Source organism: Caretta caretta, chromosome 11 (assembly GCF_965140235.1).
Source record: "Caretta caretta isolate rCarCar2 chromosome 11, rCarCar1.hap1, whole genome shotgun sequence".
NCBI lineage: Eukaryota > Metazoa > Chordata > Testudines > Cheloniidae > Caretta > Caretta caretta.
This window is the reverse complement of record NC_134216.1, coordinates 9,755,598-9,768,132: the sequence shown is the minus strand read 5'-3', so window position 1 is coordinate 9,768,132 and position 12,535 is coordinate 9,755,598. Positions and strand designations below refer to the sequence as shown.

Genomic DNA, 12,535 nt, shown 5'->3' with positions numbered 1-12,535 from the left:
TGTGGTTGCTGGTGAGTATTTGCTTCAGGTTCAGGGGGGCTGTCTGTAAGCGAGGACTGGTCTGTCTCCCAAGATCTGTGTGAGTGAGGGATCACTTTTCAAGATAGGTTGTAAATCTTTGATGATGAGCTGGAGAGGTTTTAGTTGGGGGCTAAAGGTGACAGCTAGTGGTGTTCTGTTATTTTCTTTGTTGGGCCTGTCCTGTAGTAGGTGACTTCTGGGTACTGCTCTGTCAATCTGTTTTTTCACTTCAGCAGGTAGGTATTGTAGTTTTAAGAATGCTTGATAGAGATCTGTAGGTGTTTGTCTCTGTCTGAGGGATTGGAGCAAATGTGGTTGTATCTTAGAGCTTGGCTGTAGACAATGGATTGTGTGGTGTGTCCTGGATGGAAGCTGGAGGCATGTAGGTAAGTATCGTGGTCAGTAGGTTTCCGGTATAGGGTGGTGTTAATATGAGTCAGTGTTACACTGTTGCAAAAAAAGCAAACATCAAGTGGTGTAAGCAAGACACGAGAAGTAATTCTTCAACTCTACTCCGCACTAATAAGGCCTCAACTGGAGTATTGTGTCCAGCTCTAGGCACTGCATTTCAGAAAAGACGTGGACAAATTGGAAAAAGACCAGAGGAGGGCAAACAAAATTGATTAAAAGGTCTAGAAAACATGACCTATAAGGGAAGATTGAAAAAATTGGGTTTGTTTAGTCTGGAGAAGAGAAGACTGAGGGGGGACATGACAGCAGTTTTCAAGTACATAAAAGGCTGTTACAAGGAGGAGAATAAAAATTGTTCTCCTTAATCTCTGACACAATATAGGACAAGAAGCAATGGTCTTAAATTGCAGCAAGGGAGGTTTAGGTTGGAGATTAGGAAAAACTTCCTAACTGTCAGGGTGGTTAAGCACTGGAACAAATTGCCTAGGGAGGTTCTGGAATCTCCATCCTTGGAGATTTTTAAGAACAGGTTAGACGAACACCTGTCAGGGATGGTCTAGTTATTACATAATCCTACCTTGAGTGCAGGGGACTGGGCTAGATGAGTTCTGGAGCTCCCTTCCAGTCCTACAATTCTCTGACTATCTGCAGTGAAGACCAGTGCAAAGAATTTATTTAGCTTCTCAGCAACAGCCTTGTCTTCTTTGAGTGTTTGGCAAATTTCTGGCTTCTCATGTACTTAACAAAAAGATTACTGTTAGTTTTTGTGTCTTTTCTTAATTGGTCTTCAAATTCTTTCTTGGCCTGCCTAATTGTACTTTTACACTTGGCTTGCCAGAGTTTATGTTCCTATCTATTTTCCTCTGTAGGATTTGACTTCCAATTTTTTGTAAAGATGTCTTTTTGTCTCCAACTACCTCTTTTATTCTATTGTTTAGCCATTGTAGCATATTTTTGGTTTTCTTCCTGTTTTTTATTAATTATTTTTTATTATTATTTGTGGTATACATATAGTTTGAGCCTCTACTACGTGTTTTTTAAAAGTTTCCATCAGTTTGCAGGCATTTCACTCTTGTGACTGTTCCTTTTAATTTCCATTTAACTAGCTTCATCATTTTTGTGTAGATCTCCTTTTTGAAGTTAAATGCTATCATGGTGGGTTTCTTTGGCATTTCCCCTCCTACAAGGAAGAGTTAGCATATCCCGACACTCAAAATAAATGAGTTTGGGAATTGTCCTGCAGTTCTGGGAGTATGAGACAGACCTATGAAAATTGGGAGTTGTCTGGAAAATGTGCAGTGAGTGTTCACATTACCCAGTATATTGGGACAGGGGTGTTCTGTGGTGTTTTTCTCCCTAAGGAAAGGAGAACTTGAATTATTCAGCAATTAATTTCTTCTGCTCACGCATTCATAACTCTAGCAAGAGAAACCAGCGCTGCCTTTAGGGGCAGCTTGCGGCTGCCTGTTCTACCCTGCAGTCCAAAACACTGCCTTCCAGTATGGAGGGTGGAACAGGCATGAGAGTGTGACAAGAATGAAATCACTTGGTTACTCGGTAACATAAGAGGTGAGAAAATCCCTTGCTGTGTTTTTCCATACCATTAATAGGTTTCTTAATGAAAGGAGAGTAGCTGAGGGGTAGTTTTACTCCTTTACATAGTGATCTTTACTGGGACTCAGACTGGCTTGTACCCAGTGAGACAACAGAGCAGCATCTCTCTCAAGGAGCTATGTTCTTCTCCACAATCTCAGCTTTCATTTAAAAACAAAAACAAACAAATCTTTCTAGCCATTATGGTTGGAGGTGCGAGGGGACACTACAAATGTGAACTGAGCATAACAATTACAGAGATGTCTACAAAGTGATGGGGTCTAAATGAGCTGTTACCATTCAAGAAAGAGATTTTGGAGTCATCATGGACAGCTCCCTGAAAACATCTGCTCAGTGTGCAGCAGCAGTAAAAAAGCTAACAGAATGTTAAAAGAAAAGGAGTACTTGTGGCACCTTAGAGACTAACCAATTTATTTGAGCATAAGCTTTCATGAGCTACAGCTCACTTCATCGGATGCATACTGTGGAAAGTGTAGAAGATCTTTTTATACACACAAAGCATGAAAAAATACCTCCCCCCACCCCACTCTCCTGCTGGTAATAGCTTATCTAAAGTGATCACTCTCCTTACAATGTGTATGATAATCAAGGTGGGCCATTTCCAGCACAAATCCAGGGTTTAACAAGAACGTCTGGGCAGGGGGGTAGGAAAAAACAAGGGGAAATAGGTTACCTTGCATAATGACTTAGCCACTCCCAGTCTCTATTCAAGCCTAAGTTAATTGTATCCAATTTGCAAATGAATTCCAATTCAACAGTTTCTCGCTGGAGTCTGGATTTGAAGTTTTTTTGTTGTAATATCGCAACTTTCATGTCTAATCCTGTGACCAGAGAGACTGAAGTGTTCTCCGACTGGTTTATGAATGTTATAATTCTTGACATCTGATTTGTGTCCATTTATTCTTTTACGTAGAGACTGTCCAGTTTGACCAATGTACACGGCAGAGGGGCATTGCTGGCACATGATGGCATATATCACATTGGTGGATGTGCAGGTGAACGAGCCTCTGATAGTGTGGCTGATGTTATTAGGCCCTGTGATGGTGTCCCCTGAATAGATATGTGGGCACAGTTGGCAACGGGCTTTGTTGCAAGGATAGGTTCCTGGGTTAGTGGTTCTGTTGTGTGGTATGTGGTTGCTGGTAAGTATTTGCTTCAGGTTGGGGGGCTGTCTGTAGGCAAGGACTGGCCTGTCTCTCAAGATTTGTGACAGTGATGGGCCGTCCTTCAGGATACGTTGTAGATCCTTAATAATGCATTGGAGGGGTTTTAGTTGGGGGCTGAAGGTGACGGCTAGTGGCATTCTGTTATTAATTAATTATAAAATAACAGAACATCTGGTACTTGCCACTGCCAGAAGATAGTGTGCTGGGCTAGAATGGCCACCTTGTCTTCAACAGAAGATGATGCCATGCCATGCCATGCCAATGTGAGTGGGTTTGGGAGGAAGTACTGAGCTTAACTTCAAAGTTTCCTTCCACTCAAATAACTCAACATAATTTTCTCTGTTAGGATGTAATGTCCTGGCTTTGTGTGTATGAGTATGTGATATTGTCTTCTTGTGGCTGGATACACAAAGAACCTATGGGACCCGCTGCTAAAGGACCAGGGTTCTAAAGAAAGCTTCCAGTGTACATGTGCTTATAGTAATAACCATAGCTTGTGTGCAGCCCATTACTTCATTACAAACACATAAGAAATCATTGTCCATTTTTATATTCAATGTGATCTGCTCAGTCTACTTATTCCAGACCCCGCATTTCCCTGCTCCAGCCAATACAACCCCGTTTCCTCTCTTAATGCCCCACCAAAGAACCTGCAAGTTCTTGTTGAGAAGTTCGCTTGCAAATGCATCTTGCCAACTGCAAGTTTGTGAATTGCATGCTTATCCCATTAGGACATACCCAACTGTTGCCAAGGAAATGCCCAGCATTTGATACATAAGTCAACTAGATAAATCTCAGGGAAACCACATGCTCCAAACAGTCGACCCCACCTTTGCTGTCTCCTTCCCTTTCTGGGGATGCAAGCATGAGACTCCCGCGGCATCAGGATTAAGCTTCTTATCACTTTCCTGGCCCTCCACAGCTCTTCTCCTCTTATCTGCCCATCCCGCTTACCCCACCTGTTGCCCTGCCAGCCTCAATGTCCCATTCCCCCACAGCCATCTCCTGTCCATCCCCTTACACGTGGAACCTGGCTTGGGGTCACAACCCTTTCCACAGTCAAATCCTGCACTGACCCGGCTCTGCCATGGCGCCTATGAGGGGGCACCTAAGGATGGCCAGCTAGAAGGCAGGGGGCGACGGGTCACAAGCCAGGGCCCTAATAAGCCACATGCCTCGCATCGCCAGGTCTCTTCCCTTATACGCCGTGTCCATTCCCCCCATCCGGGCGCTTTAGGCTGCAAGCGCTCCAGGGCAGGCTCTGAGCCTCTACCTCCGCAGTGCCTCGCTCAGTGGGTGCTACGGGCACATAAGCAGCGGCGAAGCTTTAATTCTGCCCGGGATCGCCGCAGGACCCGGCCCCCACCGGCCCGCTCAGCGGGTGCCTGGCCCGGCTGCCCCCGCGCAGCAGCTCAGCTCTGCCCGAGAAAGGGCCGCCTCCCCCGCTCCAGCTACCCAATGAGCTCCGCCCGCGCCGCTCTCGCGCCCCCCGTGCCCGGGGTTGCCGTGGCGACGCACTAAACCCGGGGCTGGCTGACTCGGGCTTGCAAAAAGCCCAGTGGGGGTGGGGGACGCACCAGGCGGATTCTCCGGGCAAGCTGCTGCTGCAGCCGGGGCCGGAGCGCGCCCAACCACAGCACAAGGCGAAGCCTCCCGGGGAGACACTGCAGCCGCCAGGTAAATAAATAAAGGCCGGGCGCCGCAGGAGGGGAGGGGAACAAAGCAGCCTGTACAAAGGGAGGGGGGGGGAAGCGGATTTGCAAAACCTGACGGGGTCCTGCAGTGGTTGCTGGCGGGGCGGGGTGTGGGGGGGTGTGACTTCGGTTTCCTTTCTGTGTTCAGTGAGAAAAGCAGCTGCTCTGTGCGCAAGCCGGGCCGCCACACCAGTGGTCTAGCAGCCCACACCCCAGCTCCTGCCCAAGCCCTGCCGTTTGTGCAGGAGCCGCCTTCTGAGCAGGGCTGGGCGCCGGGAGCGTGCAGAGAAGCGATCAAAGACACAAAGTTGGGACTGAGTTTCTCCCGAGCGCGGCGGGGGAAGGGGGGAAGGGGGCTGGGGTGGAAGGAAAAGCGCAGCTGGGTTGTTTGGGAGGGAAAACGCCCCAGAGGCTCGACGCCTCTCCTGGGTTTCCCCGAAGTTGGCGGGGGGAGGCTTTGCCAAGGCTGGATGCGCCTTTCCCAGACTCCTTGATCACGAAGTTGCGATGCTAGTTTCCGTTAAAGGCGTGAGCTCATCATGCTGTAAGCGAGGGGAGAAAACTGACAGCTGCCCCCAGCAGACAATTAGTGACCAAACCATGAATCTACTTAGTCTGTCACTTGCAAGTCTGTTTCCTCCCTGCTGGGTAAGTCATCCTTCTCCCACGGTATTTTCTCTTTGCCTGCCTGTCAGCCAGCCAGGACTTGCAGCGGTTTTAGGGGGAGCGGATGGGTTAATGCCTTGTAACCCCCCTTCGTTTTCTGGGGTCTCTTCTCCTCAACCCCAGTGGGGCTGATCTAGAAATGGATGATAAGAAGAGCCTCTAGCTTTGTACAGATTCTGGTTTAAAATTGTCGGGTTTGGAAAGAGACACAGTATTTTACAGATAATCCGTCTTCCCTGTTCCACGCTGTTTTATTGACCATGCCCTGCTTGATGGTTGAGCTAGAAAAATGCACCTTGTTAGGAGAAGGTCTGCAACAAAGGCGAATGGCTGCATGGGGTGATGTAGGGAGCTACAAGAGGTTTGTAAGCAGACAGGAGCATCCTTCACTGCCCTAGTCATTTGGCTGGCTTGACATAGCGAATGGTAGGAGAGGTGTTGGCTTTTAAAAAAATTAATTAAAATTTCTGCTTTCCATTGCGACTAGCTGGGCTTCCCCCTCCTCCGTTTTGGTCTCTCTCAGTTGCTCTTGGGTGAAATAGCCATTACCAGCGACTTCTGCCTCTGTCTCCTGGATTGTTTCACTGCGGGGAGGGGGGTACCTCTTCCAAAGCACATTCACCCCTTTGCTGGCAAGCATCTGATGCTCAAGTAGCTGTCTCATATCTGGGGAACCTGCATGCCAATTATGTACTGACAAGCTCTTTAATAACAGGACCCACTGATGAATTGAAACGCATTAGTCTGGGAAGACTCTTCTCACCCCACTCCTTTTCTGAAAGCTGATGCTGCATAACAATTTAAATGAACCCTCATCACCAGTTTCTGCTTGTATTGGTTGTTTCATAGCAGCAGTGGAGACAACTTTAAGAATTCACACATCAGCAGGGTAGAGAACACGTCCATTTACAGAGGAACGGTTGCTGTATGGAATAGGTTATTTCTGCCATGTATGAGCAGTAGTTTTATTGTTAAAAAAGAAGGCTGAATAGCTTCCATCCAGCTCTTTAAATCTGCAGGATGTAAGTGAGTCATTTTTAATTAAATTCGCCATTCTGATTCATACTATCCTCATCTCCAGAATGCTTTATTTATGTGTAATGATGTCATACCCACGAACCATTGGCAAGGTTGTGTGGTTGAGTCCATTCAGGTAGAAGTTTCAATGGGTTATTGAGAAGTGTCAGGTGCAACAGAATTCCCAAGAGGTTCTGGTAACAAAACAGGCAAAACCAGTCCTACCACTGTTACACTGCAGCAATTCACAGCCCTTCCTGGGGAATTGCTCTGTTTCTCAGTTATACGTTCTCCCCAGAGTGTTATAAATAATAGCACAAAATATTCTTTAGTTGTATTACAATAGTGTCTATGCCCATATAGTGGTTTCTTCCATTGAATGCTTTCAGAAAAAAGAACAGGAGGACTCGTGGCACCTTAGACACTAACAAATTTATTTGAGCATAAGCTTTCGTGAGCTACAGCTCACTTCATCGGATGCATAGAATGGAACATATAGTAAGAAGACGTGTGTGTGTGTGTGTGTGTGTGTGTATGTATATATACACACACACACACAATCATGAAAAGGTGGGAGTTGCCATACAAACTGTAAGAGGTGAATTAATTAAAGATGAGCTATTATCAGCAGGAGAAAAAAAAACTTTTGTAGTGATAATCAAGATGGCCCATTTAGACAGTTGACAAGAAGGTATGAGGATACTTAACATGGGGAAATAGATTCAATATGTGTAATGACCCAGCCACTCCCAGATTGCTTTACAAACACTAAAGCTCAGAGCACCCATGTGCACCAGGAAAATATTATTGTTCCCATTCTACAGATAGAGAAACTGAAGTACGGGCAGTTTAAGTGACTTGCAGAGAGAGAGAGAGAGACCAGAAATAGAGCCCAGAGGGCTACGCTCCCAAATTCTGTGGTTTAGCAACTTGTCCCACTCCCTGCCATTGCTTCCTAAAGTAACTAGCCACGGTGATGTTGGTGCTTGCTATCAGTGCGGTATTCATACTTGGAGCATTCTGGGGAAACGTTGCCGCACACGTAGAGGACAGGGTTTTTGTTCTAGTGTGATGATTGAGTGAAAAGGATGGTTTTGTAATTAAGAAAGGACTGGGGCTCCAGAGATTAGTATTGAGTTGGGAGCTAGGAAGGAGCCCCACTCATGGAAGAGGGCCCCATTGGCTAGGCACTGTACAGCCACCCAATAAATCAGGGGTCCCTGCACTGGAGGTGTAACAGTGTAAGTAGCAAAAAGGTGGGTCCCAAAACCAGCTCTACCCCAAACTTCCTGTGTGACATAAATTGCCAAAGGCGCTCAGCTCCCATTTTAAAAGACTAGATTTGCCAGGTGCTCAGCACCCAGCAGCTCCTACCGTGACACTTATGGCCAGCCACTCTCAAGATCTTTCCCCACCACCTGCTGGGCACTTTCGAGAGTCCGGCCCCTTGTTTTACAGCCCAAGTGGGAGCTTAGTTTGTTTGAAAAAAAAAATCTGGTCCCTGACTGCAGGTGCTGAACTCCTTTTAAATATATCCCTAAGTTACTCTGCGACTCATTGCCCTCGCTGTAAAAATAAGGATGCAGAACTGCTTCTTTTCTCTGGTGGGGTGTTTATCTTGTCCACTTACACTCAAATGAGTTTATTTGATCAGCATTCCTTCCACCATTTGTCTTGCACACACTCCTTCCTTCCCCCTTTTATTCAGCTGTCTCCTCATGAGAAACGCTCTTTGGGCCAGCCCTGGCTTTTAGTATGTGCGTATAGCACCAAGCACCATAGAATCCTGCTGCCCCATCAGGGCTTGTAGGCAGTAGCAGACTATAAAATAAAGTATTCTTGCTATGTGAACATATAGTGCCAAGCATCATGGGGTGCCAATTGAGATCACAGCCTCTAGATTCTTCTGTTATACTGTAGTAATTTCTAACACGTGATAAGTTTCATCTCATCTCTCTTGTATCTTATTTAGAGCATAGGAGCCTGGCCCAGCTCTCACTCACACTGGTGTAAATCTGGATCAGGCATATGCCTACTCTATGCTGCAATCAGGGGGTAGGTGCAATAGGAGGTATATCTGAGCTAGCTTTCCGAGAACTAGTTCGGGTACCAGCGACAATGAAATCACAGCAGTGCACGCTTTGGCATGAAATGTACAAGCCCATCTGGGACCCTGGGTACTAGGCATAGGCCCAGGGTAAAGTCCATGCCTCTATGGCAGCTTCACTGCTAAGGGCACCATGCTCGCTAGATTACAGCTAGCTCAGATATGTCCACATGTGCTGGAATCACACCTCTCATTGCAATGTAGACATACCCTAAGTCAGGGGTAATCAATTATTTTTTGTGAAGGTCCAGATGTCTTGGTCAAGGAATAGTCAAGGTCCAGATGCCAGAGAAAATACAAAAAAACCCAACCGTAATAATAATTAAATACAAAGATTTTGCGGTTTGTTCAAATGTATCTAGTAGTCTGGATTTGGCCCTTGGGTCACCCGTTGATGACCCCTGCCCTAAGTCATCTGAAGTCAATGGAATTGCACTGGAGTAAGACTGGTGTAAAATGGGGAGGGGCATCAAGCCCCAGACCTGGAAGACAAGGTAGGTTCTGTGCTGGCTCTGTCACCAGCTTGTTGTGTGATCTTGGAAAGACTCTAGACTTCTCTGCTTCAGTTTCCCCAGCTCTAAAATGGTGATAGCAAATGGCTACTTGCCTCCGTAGCCTGCTTGGAGATCAATGGTTATGTGCAAATGAGAACGATACACGTGTTTACCGGCAGAGGAATGCTATTTTATTAGTAGCAGTATTGTAGTAGCACTTGAGTGCCGGTTGTGGCCCACAGCCCTCTTACGCTAGGTGCTGGACAAACAAAACAAGGGGATGTTTGCCCAGAGGGCTTGCAGTCTAAGACAAGAGATGAAAGCAAGGTGTTTGCTTCCCTTCCCTGGGAAGTACTGTACGACATTTGGCACTTAGTGAAAGGTTTCCCGCTTATTGATCCTGTTCACTAGTCTCTCTGCATGATCAGGCTGGTGCTTTCCCTTAGCAGTCTTGTTTTCCTAATATGTGGGGGGCTCTTCAGCTAGTTGGACAGAAAGTTCATATTTTGCAGTTGTATAACTGGAACAACCCACTCTCCCCTGCATGACTAATGGGGCCACAGTTTTGTCATGTGACCTTCTGCACAAAGAGAAAACAAGGGTCTGATCATGCAGCCTTACCCCAGCAGAGCACCACTGAGGACCTGACCAAGCTGGGTGAGGATAAGATTGATAGGAGCTGCTAGATGTAACTTGGTTGAAAAATGTTTGGAAGTCCTGTGATCAGGTGTTGCCTGAGCTAGGGGGCAAGTAGGGGGAAGAGAGAGAGTGGGTTGATCAATGGTGGGTATATTGTACAGAGTGCGGCATAAAATACCACTTCAGTGGCATATAGCTCTTGTTCCAGATCTTTGCATGGGGGAGAAGGGGGGGGGGGGAGGGAGGATTTCACCCATTTTGCATTAAATAAGCATAAGTGAACCCTGACATATGCACCAGCATAGCTCACTTTGTTAAACATTCCACTGTTAGCAGGGTAACCATGTAACTCTAGGGAGATACTACTGAGCTGGAGATCACAGGGATCCTGCAGGAATACAAGCAAGAGTGGTGTATACAGCAAGCAGCTTCTCCAGGGATAGTTTGGAGATGCTCAACACATAGAGGGGAAGGATATGTGGTTTAATCAATTTAGAAAATTACACCTTGTGAATTACAGTATTTTGGTAGGATCAGGAATAAGCCTATTGTTTTAATTTCTGCATCATTGCACAAGTCATGAGATTGTGTCCCTGCTTTGGAGTACAGGTTAGTTGCCAAGTGGCTTAGGGCTACCCAGAATTCACATGTTATCTCATGCCACTCTTTCATGAAGTAGAGAGTCTCTCTCTCTCTCACACACACACACTTTTCTAGACTGTATCATTTTCACCTCTGCAATACAACATTGAACACTGGGTCAGCATCTGTCATAAAAATAAAGGGAAAGGTAACCACCTTTCTGTATACAGGACTATAAAATCCCTCCTGGCCAGAGGCAAAACCCTTTCACCCTGAAAAGGGTTAAGAAGCTAAGATAACCTCGCTGGCACCTGACCAAAATGACCAATGAGGAGACAAGATACTTTCAAAGCTAGAGGGGGGGGGGGGGGGAACAAAGGATGTCTGTTTGTCTGTGTGATGCTTTTGCTGCAAACAGATCAGGAATGCAGCCTTACAACTGTTAGTTAGTAATCTAGCTAGAAATGCGTTAGATTTCCTTTTGTTTAATGGCTGGTAAAATAAGCTGTGCTGCAGGGAATGTATATTCCTGTTTGCGTGTCTTTTTGTAACTTAAGGTTTTGCCTAGAGGGATTCTCTATGTTTTGAATCTGATTACCCTGATTTACCATCCTGATTTTACAGAGGTGATTGTTTTACCTTTCTTTAAATTAAAATTCTTTTTAAGAACCGGATTGATTTTTCATTGTTCTTAAGATCCAAGGATTTGGGTCTGTGTTCACCTGTACAAATTGGTGAGGATTTTTAATCAAGCCAGGAAAAGGGGTGTAGGGCTTGGGGGGGATATTTTGGGGGAAGACATCTCCAAGTGGGCTCTTTCCCTGTTCTTTGTTTAACACGCTTGGTGGTGGCAGCATAGGTTCAAAGGCAAGGCAAAGTTTGTACCTTGGGGAAGTTTTTAACCTAAGTTGGTAAGAATAAGCTTAGGGGGTCTTTCATGCAGGTCCCCACATCTGTACCCTAGAGTTCAGAGTGGGGAAGGAACCTTGACAGCACTGAGTCCAGCAGAATAGAAACGGGTCATTTAACATAAAGCCTTTAGCCGTCCCCTGTGAAGGGGGTTGGCACCAAAGATTAGTTATACAGGTACCAGGAGGAATTATGGATGGAAAGCAGTGAAACTGAAGGAAAGTTGAGGCTGAATCTGTCAAAGCTTCCTGAAAGTGCAGTGTATTTGGCTGCAGAAGTCCCTCAAGGAAAGTGGTAGAACCCCATAGCTTAGTGCTTTCAAAGTTAGACTGAACAAAGAGTGATAAGTGTAGGGTAAGGTAGAATTCTGCCCTTGCAGGAAGGTTTTATACATTACCTCTCGCTCCTATGAATCCAAGGAGCATGTGTGTCCTAAAAATGAGCTGCTGGGCCCTAGGAGTTCAAAGCATCAGTCATCGCTATCCTTTCCCAGCTCAAGCCATCATCCCCACAGTGCTGAAAGCTGTTCTGGAAAAGTACAGAGCAAGCTTAGCTGTAGGGCTTCTATCACTGAGCATTAGCCAATTGCTGTCGTATCAGATTAGTTCAGTGTCACATTAGCACTCATTTATGTGAATGCAAATGCAGCATGACTGCCCCATAACGCTGATTGAATTATTGTTTACAGCCCCATAATAGGGATAATTAAAAGGAAGGTTCTGATTATGAAACCATGGACTTCCCCAAGGTGACTCCTCTTGCTGTGGCTGCTGCTTCTGAAGAGTCTAACTGGGAATTTTTTGTCCATTAGGGGTTTGGGCACCAGGGGAAGAAAGACGGAGGGTGTTTGGTTTTAGTACAGCTATATGTAGTTAGCACTGATGTAGCTATGCAATTGACAACCACAGAGGTCGATGTCCTCTGTTGCACCACAGTGTGTACAGTGGGTAGCAACAGTGCAAGCTTCTCACTTTTCCCCTCCCAGTGCACCCCAACCCCGGCCAGAATCTCTCTCTCTCTCCATACAGTGTTCTTGGCCTCTGAGGAGGCTTCACACAAAAGGGTATCATTTCTGTGGACACTGCTCCAGTAGGGAGCTGGACTGAGACTCACCCAACCCATTCCACAGATATAGGGGAGGTTAAAAAAATTATGCAGAGAATCTTATATACACATGGCCCAGTGTGCAACATGAGTGTATTGATAACACTAAAA

At 46.0% G+C, this 12,535-nt stretch overlaps 1 protein-coding gene across 2 annotated transcripts in view; it reads left to right on the top strand.

Annotated features, from left to right (window-relative positions):
* The first annotated feature begins 4,718 nt into the window (after positions 1 to 4,718).
* The window catches only part of LOC125644636 (uncharacterized), an 89,970-nt gene continuing 82,153 nt past the window's right edge, over positions 4,719 to 12,535 (top strand). For both annotated transcript variants that reach the window (XM_048868849.2, XM_048868848.2), the window contains exon 1: positions 4,719 to 4,889. The gene's annotated coding sequence lies outside the window, so the exon portion shown is untranslated. The remainder of the gene's footprint in view (positions 4,890 to 12,535) is intronic.